Raw genomic sequence first — 13,294 nt, 5'->3', positions numbered from 1 at the left:
TTCATGATCATCACTCCTACTATTAAATATAGCTCTGGAAACATAAGCCAGAACAATTAGAAGAGAGAAAGATAAATAATAAGTATAGGAAAGGAAGAATTTAAATTACCATTATTTGCAGAGGACATTATAGTCTACAATGAAGACTCCAAAATCTCCACCATAGTTTCGCAGATATAATAATCAAATTCAGTAGTGTAGCTAGATATAAACTCAACACTCAAAGGTCAAGAGACTTTGTGTACATAAGCACTAAAGTCACTGATAAAAAATTAGGAAAGGCATATGCTTCACAGTAGCATCTTGAAAAATTAAATAATTAGAAATCAATCTAACCAAGGTAGCAAATGACAGTGCTATGAAAAAGATCAAAGATGATATCAGAAAGTCAAAAAATATCATTTGCTCTTGGATAGAAAGAATCAAAATAGTGAAAATGACCATACTTCCAAAATTGTTATTCAGATTTAATGCTATCCTAAATAAAATACCTTTGACACATCTCACAGAACTAAGGACAACATTGCTAAAATTTCTTCAGAAACACAACACATGGAATAGAAAAAGCAATTTTGAGCAACAAAGGCAAGTCAGAGAGCATCATAATCTCTGAGTTGAAATTATACTACCATGCTACTGTGATACAAATCAGCTTGGGCTGGGGCCGGAGAGTTAGCTCAGCGGCATAAGCGCCTGCCTTGCAAGCAGGCAGTCACAAGTTCAATCCTTGGTACCAATAAAAACGAAAAAGACAAAAAAAAAAAAAAAAAAAAATCAGCTTGGTACTGGCAAAACAAAACAAAACAAAACAAAACAAAAAAAAAAAAAAAAAAAAAAAAAAAACAGACCTGAGGATCTGTGGAATGGATTAGAAGATGCAAACACAACTCCAAACAACACACTGAGCTACCTTATCTTTGACAAAGGGGCTAAATGTGTTCACTAGAGGAAAGATAGCCTGTTTAGTAAATGGTGTTAGAAAAACTGAAATTACACAGGATGAAAACTGAATCTGGATACATGTCTATGACCACGCATAAGACTAAAGTAAAAATGGATCAAAGGTCTAGATAGCAAAACAGAAACAGTAAATCTACTGAAAACATAGATAGGAATCTCGAAGACATATGTGTAGGTACAAACTTCATGAAAAAAAACCACATCTCAAAGAAAATACTTAAAAGAATTAACAATTGTGATCTTATCTTAATAAAAAGTTTTTGCACATCAAAAAATCACTGACCCAGTAAAACGGCAACCCACAGGATGTGAAAAAATTTCAGCCAGTTGTCCCTCAGACAAAAGACTGATATCTAAATATATAAAGAAAAACAGATCCCTCAAATTTAAAGACCCAGTCAAAAAATGGGCATCTGAGATAAATATACACTTCTCAGATGAAGAATATAAATGAAATATAAATACATGAAAAAAGTTCCCCATCAATGGCTGTTCAAGAGTTTCATATTGAATAACACCAAGATTCTATTCCTCTCTGGAAAGAATGACTATCATCAAGAAATCAACCAATAACAAATAAAGGGGAAAATGGAACACTTCTTCCCTATTGCTGGGAGTGTAGATTGATGCAAGCACTGTGAAAAGTATGGAAGTTCCATAAAAACTTAGCATAGAGGTATCGTTCAACCCAGCTGTTTCCGTTCTGGATATCTTCCTGGAAGAATGAGAATACCAAACCACAGTGATGTGTGCACCCATGTTTATAGCAGCACAATTTGTACTACCTAGATCCTGGGAAGGATCTAAAAGACCTTCAACCAAGAAACAGATAAAATATAGATGGCATTTGTATTCAATAGACTACTATTCAGTCACAAAGGATAGATTTGAGCATTTTATAGGTAAATGGGTGCAAATTGAGACCGCACTCATAAGTGAAATAAATCAGATTCACATTTGTAAATGTCAAATTGTCTTCCTGATGTGAGAAATGAAATAGTAAATAAAGTACAAAATGCACAAGAGAGATTGTGAAATGGAAGATATTGTTGAAAAGGAAAAAGGGACTAAGTTGAGGGAAAGGAAACAACACACAAGATAGATACATGACTAGTTTCTCTTCATTGAAAAGAAAGGTTTGTGATAATATCATCTGGAGAACTTTTTATGCCTATATCTTGTACTCTGAGTAACTACTTTGTAGATAACAAAATGCAAAGTATTAATTTTTTATTATTCTATTATTCTGTTTTGATATTTTGCCTTATCTTTTTCCTACAAAATAAAAAGAAAATGAAGGAATTGTAGTTTCTCTTATGATTTCCTGATTAACATTTACTTTTCAAAGACAAAGCATAGCTATGAGATATTTATATTTTTATTTATATTTTTCATTTTAAAACTGCCTAAAATATTTACTTGTGTTACTCATTCTGTTTTCAATCACCATTTGAAATTCCTAGATATTTTAGATTTTTATATTTTAAGTCCTCAAATAGAGAACTCTTCATGAGAGATGAGATAAACAGATCAAATATATATATATATATATATATATGCATAAAATTTAGCAAAATTGCATGTTGAAAATATTGTGGTTACCTTAATGTCATTTTAAAATTTTAATATTCATTATATGATATTCTCCACCTTTATTAACAATCAAACCTTGTGGTTGTTAACAAAAACTATAAAAAGATAGCAAGAATAGAGTAATTCTACACCATTTCTACTCAAATGATAAACCCTTCCTTATTTTTCAAAGTCAGTTGAAGTCCTATATTTTTGTGAATAGTGTTAATAGGAATGGAGATAGTGGAAAAAAGTATCCTTATTCACAAAAGTGTCGGTGTCTTCTATTGAGCAAAATAAATAAAATAAAGCTATCAAATGTCTCTTACCAAATCTTGAGCTAGTGCATCTCATATGTGAAAGCATATATGCACAAATGGTGTATTTAACTCAGGTCATTGGATTTGTTTTATCCAAACTGGTTGTGCATCTTTGTTGTTTTTCATATTGAAATTTACTAATTTTCAGATGTGTTTGGCCATGATTTAAAATTCTATCTGGTGCAGTCATACTTTCAGGATTCATTTGGCAGCACCTCTTTTGATTATTAAATTGAAGTGCCTACTACCTGTAATTCTATAAAACATTCAATGTTCTATAGGATGTTTTTGTAAAGACTCAAAACCTTTGTATTGCAAAGACAAGGTAGCTCCTGCCAGATATTTTAATGCTGATGCTGGTCACTCAGTCTGTAATTGGCTCTAGTTAGCTCTCACATCCAGCTGTCACATTCTTTACCTGCATTTGAGAGGCTCTCAAGAGAGCAGAAAAACCCCTCCTATTGAGTATTTGAAAATATCAGTGAATTCCTGCCAATAAGATCATTCTAAATGAGCTACAAACCCATTAGCTCTGATAGGAAATAGGGAAGTGAGTTTTGATCCAGACTAGTTCTAGAAAAATAATAATCAATATCCTATGAAATCATATCCTACTGTGGGAAGTAAAGGCTGTATTTTAAACAAGACTGGACAGGCTGCTTTGGAATTCTGATTTTCCATTTATTCAGCTTACTTTCTTCTTTACATAATAGAGTTTTTGAGTTTCATGAATAAAATGTTCTTTCTTAAATTCAAAACTCTTTTCTTTATTCTGAAAACAGGTTGAAAATAATGGAATAATTTCAGCACTGGATGATTTTCCCACATGAATAAAGACATGGAATCAACACATTCATCCTAATCCCTGTGTGAGAGGCTGAGAGAAGTATTTTTCTTTCCAAAATTTCTGACTGATATGCAAACACATTTCTGATTTCGCCAGTGCCAAAAACCAGTAAAAGAAGAGCATACGAAAGGAAAAGGTGATGTACATTGGGCTCAATTCAAAACAAAAGGAAATAAAACCTGGAAATACATAATTTATTTTGCAGACAATTACATTGATTTCTAAATGACATAGTTTCTAAGACTTTACCTCTGAATATATTTAAAAGGAAAAAAGTATAAACATCATCACAATAATGGTAAATCACTACTAAAATTAGAATTGGAAAGGAACTCTTGAATGAAGGGGGAGCAGATACTGTTATTTAGATTCACAGACAGATGTATGATTCTGCTATCTGTAGCTTTCTCCTCCTTTGGAAGTTTTCACCATAAAAATTCCAAGGTGGAATTCATCACTTTTATACCATTGTAAAATCATTTCTAAATTTATGACTATTATAATTCAAATGAGAGAATTTATTAAATTCAAATTAATCCATCTGTAGGTGAAAACTGAATCTCTAGTAATGTCTTTCTCAAGTATTTATAGAAGAGCATGCAAGTTCATAATAAGGAAACAATTACATTGGATTCAAAGGAAGGTTAGGATTTTAATCTAAATAATGGAATATGGTGTACCAAGCTAGGTATTAATTATGAAATAATGCAAAACCAATTTACCCATAACAGGATTGATGGAAGCCAGAAATACATTATCACCATTCAATTATTGCTTCCTATACAACTTTAGTAGTTCTATCAAACTACTTAATTTGGTACAAACAATTCAGAGGAAAGGCAACATATTTTAGAATCCTGATATTATTCATATCTTGATTATTTTTATTTAGATGAAATATTTAGAGAGATGTAAATCTTTTTAATAGCATTTTAAAATGACTAATGGTTACTTCCTCAAATCCTTAGCTTCTACACTGCTATCCATTGCATTTCTCAGCCCCAGCCCTAGTGGACCAGTCACCCTGTCTTCTCATCTCTAAGAATTGCTGTATTTGGCTGACAAGACTGAGCGCTATAATCATGGCCAGGTTTCAAATGATGCCTCTCTCATGTCAATTTGTGCTATGCAGCATAACACAGGCTGAAAGAATGACTGCTTATAACTCTTCAATGACCTTGGACTTACCCACTCCAATCTATGTATAATTTTTCAAAAATGAATGTGTGAGGACTTTTAGTTTAATCTCTAAATGTAGAAGTTCTTTATATAGAATAGAAAATGTTCCTTATATAGAATAAAATGGAGCATTTCTAGGTACCAAAAGGAAAAAAAAAAAAAAGAAAATGTTCTACAAACTGAAAGTCAATAATTTTTCATGATTCTATGGAAGAATAAAAGTGGTAGGACACCCTGATCCTGAGTATGGAGATGCCAAGGATTCTAGAGAGCTTAGGTTCCAATAACACCATAGCAGTGAGTAAGCCACCAGAAGCAACATATAAATGTGAATCTTGGCCTGCCCTCCCCGCTCAACAATGGACTCCATCTCAGAGGGCAGCTGCTTCCACCCATGCCCACATACCCTGGGACCCTGGACCTCCACCTCAGGAAGCAGCCACCATAAAAGGAGATTAAGATAAAAGAGGACATAACAACACAGATTAGAACAGAACAATTTAAGCAATATAGTGTTTCTCCACAAGATAACCCGACATAACAGTAGTTACCATAGTGTCTCTTTCCTTGAAATATTTGTGTATATCTTTGTATTCTGTAGCATCAAACATAACAAGACAGTGTAAAACTATTCAAGAGAATGAAAGTATTACAGGGTATTTAGAACCAACTAACAGAAAATGAACAATGGTTTTGATATTATCACCTTGTCTATAAAAATTTTTATTTATACTATCACATATAATAAAATACAATAAGATAAAACATGATAAAACCGATGGAGACAGAAGAACAAAAGCTTGATGGAACTTCAAAACAAGATATTAAAACAGCACTACCTATTATAATGTCTTCTTTTCTTCAAAATGGCTGTTTATACCATCACAGACAATAAAATCAAACAACCCACAATAAAACTATTCCAATTAATGAATGCAAACATTATAAGGCTTCAAAGCAATATAATGGGGAATCATGATTACCACATACTTTTGTGTATTCTTGCCATTTCTAACACTAGGGAAACTATTCAGTATTTTTACATGTGAATCTGATTTGTTTCACTTATGAATATGGTCTCAACCTGCATCCATTTATTTATAAATATTTCAATGTGATCATTCTTTATAGCTGAGTAGTACTCCAGTGTATAAAAATACCACATCTTTTTTATCCATTCCGCAGTTGATGGACACTTAGGTTGTTTCCAAGATTTGGCTATTACAAATTGTGCTGCTATAAATATGGGTGCACATATATCACTGTGGAATGATGTTTTCAGTTCTAGGAATATGCCTAGAAGTAGAATAGCTGGAAAAAATGGGGCTTCCAATCTCAGCATTTTGAGAAATCTCCAGACTGACCTCCACAAAGGCTGCACCATTGCTGGATGCTAGATGCACTGATGCTGGACGCACCCAGCAACAGTGCAGGGTAGTTCCTTTTTCCCCACAGCCTCTCCAGCATTTGTTGTTGGTAGTTTTCTTGATCCTGGCCATTATTTCAGGAGTGATATGGAATCTCAGTGTGGGTTTAATTTGCAGAGTAATGATGATGAACCTTTTTTCATGTATTTATTTGCCATTTGTATTTCTTCATCTGAGAGCTACATATTCATCTCAGATGCCCATTTTTGGATTGGATCTTTGAATTTTGAGGGTCTGATTTTTTTAATTCTTTATATGTTTTAGACAGAAGTCCTTTGTCTGAGGGACAGTTCAATAATATTTTTTCCCATATTGTGGGTTTTCTTTTCATTTTTGCTGGAGATTTTTTTTTTTTTTGACATGCAGAAACCTTTTAACATGAGGTGATCTCAGTTACTGATTCTGGGAAATATTTCCCATGCAGTTTGATTCCTGTTCATGAATTCTCTCCCTACCCCTATGTCTCCAAGGTTTTTTGCAATTTGTCATCCAATACATTTAGTGTTTCTGTTTTAATATTCAGATCTTTAATCCATTTAGATTTTAATTTAGTACATGGTGATAGGCATGGGTCTAGTTTTAGTTTTTGTTATGTGGAGAGCCAGTTTTTCCAACATCATTTATTAAAGTGGCTGACATACTTTCAGTGAACTTGTTGGGCCCCTTTATCAAAGATAAGGTGATAGAGTGTGTTTGTAGTTGTGGATGTATCTTCTAATCTATTCCACTGATCTTTGGCTCTGTTTTGATTCCAGTACCATGTTGATTTTACTACAGTTGCTTTGTAGTATAACTTTAAGTCAGGGATTGTGATGCCTCCTGCCTTGTCTTTGCTGCTTAGAACTATCTTTGCTATTCTAGGTCTCTTCTGGGTTCAGATGAATTTTTGGAGTGATTTCTCTAGATCTATGTCGTATGTTGATGGTATTTTTTGTCATATGTTGATGATATGTTGATGGTGTTGGGACTGCATTGAATCTGTATAACAGTTTTGGGAGAATGGCCATTTTCTCAATATTTATTCTTCCGGTCTCATTTTATAAGATACTTTGCAATTTCTTTATTCAGTATATTATAATTTTCCCTATGTAGATCTTTCATAGCTTTTGTGAGAATAATTTCTAAATATTTAATATGTTTGGTTACTAGTGTGAAGGGTGCGGCTTCTCTTATTTCTCTGTTAGTGATTTTATTGTTAGTGTATAGGAATGCTATTGATCTCTAAGTATTGATTTTGTATCCAGCTACATTACTGAATTTATTTATTATATCTAAGAGTCCTTTAATGGAGTTTTGGGGGTTTTCTATGTAGATTATCATGTCATCTGCAAATAATGATAATTTAACTTCCTCTTTTCCTATCTTTACCCCTTTTATTTCTCTTGCTTGTCTAATTTCTCTGTCTAGTATTTCCAGTACTATATTAAATAGTAAGTATTGCCAGTACTATATTAAATGTCCCTTATTAGGGACATCCTTATCTTGTGCCTGATTTTAAGGTAAGAGCATTCAGTTTTTGGCCATTTAGTATGATATTGGCAGTTGGTTTATCAGATATGGCCTTTCTTATACCGAAGTAAAGACCATCTATTTCAATTTTCTGTAAGGCTCTTACCATGAATGAATGTTGGACCTTACCAACAGCTTTTTCTGCATCTTTAGAAATGATTTTGGCTTTATTTATATGGTGGATTACATTTATTGATTACGTATGTTGAACCATCCCTGCATGCCTGGGATAAATCCCACCTGGTCATGATGTATAATATTCATGGTGATTTGCTGCATCCTGTTTGCCAATATTTTATTGAGGATTTTTGCATCTATTTTCATTAGGGAGAGAGATCTGTAGTTCTCTTTTTTATTTGGGTCTTTCCCAGGTTTTGGTAGTGGAGTAATATTTGATTCCAAGAATGACTTAGGAAGGATTGCTTCCCTTTCAATTTCATTGAAAAGTTGAGGAGTGTCGGCATTAAGTTTTCTTTGTACTTGTAGAATTCTACCGTGAATCTGTCTGGGCCTGGGCTCTTCTTGTGGGTAATGACTTAATTACATTTTAAATTTCATTAATAGAAATTGAGTTATTCAGCAGTTTTACATCTTCATGACCTAGCTTTGGTACTTCATATGTTTCTAGGAATCTGTCTATTTCTTCTGTTATCAAGCGTATGAGAGTAGAGGTTTTTGAAATAGGTGTTGATGAAATTCTGTATTTCTACAGAGTCTATAGTGATTTCACCTTTTTCATTTCTTACTGCATTAATTGAGCTATTTCTTCCCTTTTTCAAATAAGGTTGGCTAGGGGCTTATCAATTTTATTTATTCTTTCAAAGAACCAACTCTTTGATTCATTGATTCTTTGGATTATTTTCTTAGTCTCTATTGCATGAATTTCTGCTCTCATTATCATAATTTCCTCTCTTCTTTTGGCTTTGGCCTTGACTTGTTCTTCTCTTTCTAGATGTTTGAGGTGTAACATCAGGTTATTTATTTGTATTCATTCTGTTTTCCTCATCTGGGAAGTCAGTGCAATAAATTGTCCTCTGAGGACAGCTTTCATTGTATCCCACAGATACCTGTAAATTGTATTTGTGTTTTCATTTGCTTGTAGGTATTTTTTTAATTTCCCCTGTGGCCCAATGATTACTCAAGAATGTATTATTCAGTTTCCATGTGTTTGTGGGATTTTTGCAGTATCTTTTATCTTGAAATTTCTAACTGCATGGCACTATGATCCGATAACATGCAAGGGATAATTTCACCTCTTTTGCATTTATTTAAGTATGTTCTGTGAGCTAATATATGGTATATTTTAGAGAATGATCCATGTACTGCTGAGAAGAATGTGTATTCTGATGTTGTTGGATGGAACACTCTGTATATATCTATCAGGTCCATTTGTTCAGAGTGTGATTCAGTTCTGTTATGTCTTTGCTGATTTTCTGTCTGGGTCATCTGTCCCTTGGTGTTAATGGTGTGTTAAGGTCTCCTGTTATAATTGTGTTACTGCTAATTTTGTTTTTCATTTCTGCTAATACTTGTTTTATATAACTGGGTTCTCCAGAATTTGGTGTATATATATTTGAGATTGTTCTATCTTCCTCTTGAAGTTTTCCCTTTACCAGTATGTAATGACCTTCTTTATCTCTTCTGATCATTCTTTTTTTGAAGTTCACATTGTCTGCAAACAGAATAGCTACCCCCACTTTGGGGGGGAGGGTTCCTATTGCAGGAAGTATTGTTTTCCATGCTTTGACTTTCAGTCTGTGAGTATTCTTTTGGGTTATATGGGTTTCTTTTAGACAGCATATTCTTGGAATCTTTTTTTTTTTTTTTTGATCCATTTTTCCAGTCTGTTTTTTTTAATTGGTGCATTGATACTATTTACATAAATGGTTATAACATTTATATGTTAGTTTATTGTTGACATGTTATCTTTCTGCTGCTGCATCTTTATCTTTCTGTTCTGTTTGTCTGCTTTGCTTAGTGACTTTTTCCTAATAGTATCTAAACTCTCTTTCAGTACTCTTTGCAGGGTTGACTTGGTGATCATGAAGTTCTTCAGGTGTTCTTCGTCATGAAAGAATCTTATTTTTCCATCAATTTTGAAGGACATTTTTTTCAGGTTAGTTATCAGTCTAGGTTGGAAATCATTTTCCTTTAGGATCTGAAATACTTCCCTCCATGATCTTCTTGACTTTATTTTTTGTGTTGAGAAGTCTGCTGTGATTCTGATAGGTTTTCCTTTATAGGTGATCTGTCTTTTCTCTCTGACAGCTTTTAATATTCTATTCTTATGTTGAATTTCTGGGATGGTGATTATTATATGTCTGGATGTAGTTTTATTTTGGTTATGGCTATTTGAAGTTCTATATGCTTCACTGATCCTGATGTCAGTTTACAATCTCATGTTTGGGAAATTTTTAGGTATTACTTCTCTAAATATCCTCTTGACATCTTTATCTTGTCCCCTTCTTTTTCATTTATCCGTATCAATCTTATGTTGTTTTTCTTTGGATTATCTTGCAGCTGTTGAATTTTATGTCCTGATTCCTTGTTATTTTTAAAAGATCTTTCCTTTTCTGTTCACTAGGTGCAATCTTTTCTTTGAGGTCTGAAATTCAGTCTTCACTTTCATTGAGACTTTTTTTTTTAACAGCTTGCAATGGAATTTTAGATTTCCTGTATCTCTCTTTGTGTCTGCTTTATGTATTCTGTTTCTTTCTTATATTGTCCTGGAATCCAAGGATACAGGGTTTGTACATTTTTGTTTAGTTCGTCCAGTTTTTAAACTGTGTTTTCTTTAGATATGATCAACATCTCTTTCACTCTTTCATTTCTTTTATCATTTCTTCTCTTACCTGGGAGATTATTTCTAGTTTGAATTCCTTTAAAGCTTCCCGGAGTTACTTCTTTATTTCAGTTGCTATTATTTAAGGTGTATGGCATATATTTTCTTCTATGTACATAGCTCCTAAGATTTCTTGGGATGGGCTGGAGCTTTGATATTGTAATTTTGTCTTTTGTTTTGTCATTTTCCTATATTTCTCTGTTTCAAGTGTTATTCCAAGTTTTCCCCAGGGCCTGTTGAAAATCTTCCTATATATCCTCAGCTTTTGGGACTCTGGTGGCCCAGTTCCTCCTATTGAGAGATGGTCACTGGGGGTAGGATACACAGGCCCCAGCCCTGCATAGCAGGTTGAGTGTGGCAGGAAGCTGTGAAGTTCCTTGGCTGGTGGGAGCAATGATCCCAAACTCTCAGGTTTGGAATGGTGCAGTGAAACTCACCTCAGGCTCCCAGTTTCCAGAATTTAGGGCACAGGCAGGCCCAAATCCCTGGAGTCTACCAAACATGCCAGAAGGCTGGGAAGTTGGTGCAGGCAGGCTCAAGACCTGCTGAGCTGGTCCAGTGCAGCAGGAAGCTGTGAAGTTCCCTGCCCAGGTTGGGAGCTAGGATCTTAAACTCCTGGGGTTCGGGGGATGGTGTGGGGACAGTCACCCCAGGCCACCCTGCTTCCCAGAACTGAGGGCACTGGTAGGCCCAAATCCCCATAGTCCAGCAAGCACTGCAGGAAGCAGGTCCATAAAATATTCTTAAGGTAAATATAAAGGGATTGAAATTATCCCATGCATATTAGCAGACCACAGTGCACTTAAATTTGAAATTAATGGCAAAAGAAATTGCAAAACCTGAAAAAATACATAAAATTTTTTTTTAAAAATCACTTGAACAATCAGTGGGTTTCAGGTGAAATTAAAAAAGAAATTGAGCAATATCTAAAAATTCAATGAAAAAGTAGATACAAATACTGAAACATATGGGATGCAATGAACGTGGTTCTAACAGGGGAGTATATAGCAATAAACTGTCATATCAAGGAAACAGAATGAGCAAAAGTAAATAACATAGTGCTACATCTCAAGCTTCTAGAACGAGAAGAACAAGTCAAACCCAAAGTTTATTAAACAAAGGAAACTATAAACATCAGAGCACAAATTAATGCAAAAAATACAAAGAATAAATGAATCAAAGTGCTGGTTTTTGAGAGAATAAACAGAATTGATAAACCTCTAGCCAAACATAAAGTAAAAGAAAAAAAAAGTCAAATTCATGAAATAAGGACTGAAAGGAGAGAAATTAATACAGATCCCATGGAAATTCAATAGAACATGAGCACCTACTTTGAAAATCTTTATTCACATAAGTTGAAAAAAAAAAAAAAACAGAGGAAATGGACAGATTTCTAGAAATGTATGAACTACCAAAGCTCAATCAAGAAGATATAACAAATATAAATAACCTATTAACAGCTATTGACATTGATAATGTGATTCAAAGCCTACCAAAAACAAACAAAAAAAATTTTTTTTGATGGATTCACGGTCATGATGGTCATGATGGATTCACAGCTGAATTCTACAACAAATTTAGAGAAGGTTTAACACCAATACTCCTCAAACTCTTCAAAGAAATTGAAAGGGAAGCAATGCTTTCTAACTCATTCCTGGAGGAAAGTATTACTCTGATATTGAAATCAGAGAACGACCCAACCAAAAAGGAGAACTATACGCCAACCTCACCAATGAACAGTGATGCAAAGATTCTCAATAAAATACTGGAAAACTGAATGCAGCAAATCAAGAAGATTATACATCATGACTGACTGGGATTTATCCCAGGAATGCATGATGGTTCAACATACACAAATCAATAAATGTAGTATCAACAGAGTCAAAAACTAAAAACACATGATCATCTCAATAAATGCAGAAAAAGCTTTTGATAGACTCCAACATTTATTCATGATAAGGTCCCTACAAAAATTCAGAATAGTTGGTATGTACTAACAGCCAACATTATAATAAATGTAAAAAAACAGAAGTTTTTCACTATAAAATCAGGAACAAGACAAAAATGTCCACTATCACCAATCCTATTCAATATAGTTCTGGAAATATTAAGCAGAGCAATCATACAAGAAGGATAAATAAAATAAATAAAGATAGAAAATGAAGAATTTCAGTTATCACTATTTGCAAATGACATGATACTCTACATAGAACACTCCAAAAATTCCATTAAAAGACCACTAGAGTTAATAAACAAATTCAGAAGTGTAGCTCAATACAAAGTCAACACTCAAAAATCAATAGCATTCCTGTACACAGACAAAAACTCACTGAGAGAAATTATGGAAATATTGCCTTTTTCCATAGCATCTAAAAAAAATGAAATATTTAGGAATCAACATAACGAGGAATGTAAAATACCTATGTGCAGAAAATTATACTCCTCTAAGAAAGGATATTGAAGAAGATATTAGAAAATGGAAGGATATTCCTTGTTCTTCGTTTGGAAGAATCAACATTGTGAAAATGGCCATACTCTCAAAATTGTTACACAGATTTAATGCAATCCCAATCAGAATACCATTAATATACCTTATAGATCTAAAGAAAATATTCCTAAAATTCATTTGGAAAAAGGA

At 33.6% G+C, this 13,294-nt stretch overlaps 1 long non-coding RNA gene across 2 annotated transcripts in view; it reads left to right on the top strand.

The window, feature by feature from the left end:
* The window catches only part of LOC134474064 (uncharacterized), a 42,997-nt gene extending 30,046 nt beyond the window's left edge, over nucleotides 1–12,951 (top strand). Inside the window, exons 3-4 of one of the 2 annotated variants that reach the window (XR_010044653.1) lie at nucleotides 3,635–3,835; nucleotides 4,668–12,951. This is a non-coding gene — a long non-coding RNA (uncharacterized LOC134474064). Of the gene's footprint in view, nucleotides 1–3,634; nucleotides 3,897–4,667 lie in introns of those variants that run through there. The other variant, XR_010044652.1, reaches the window with a different exon arrangement.
* The last annotated feature ends 343 nt before the right edge of the window (nucleotides 12,952–13,294 follow it).

This window comes from Cavia porcellus, unplaced genomic scaffold (genome assembly GCF_034190915.1).
Source record: "Cavia porcellus strain 051 isolate PalLab524CR breed Dunkin Hartley unplaced genomic scaffold, mCavPor4.1 scaffold_30, whole genome shotgun sequence".
NCBI classification, from domain to species: Eukaryota; Metazoa; Chordata; class Mammalia; order Rodentia; family Caviidae; genus Cavia; species Cavia porcellus.
The sequence above is the reverse complement of the archived record's forward strand: the minus strand, read 5'-3'. Positions and strand labels throughout refer to the sequence as shown.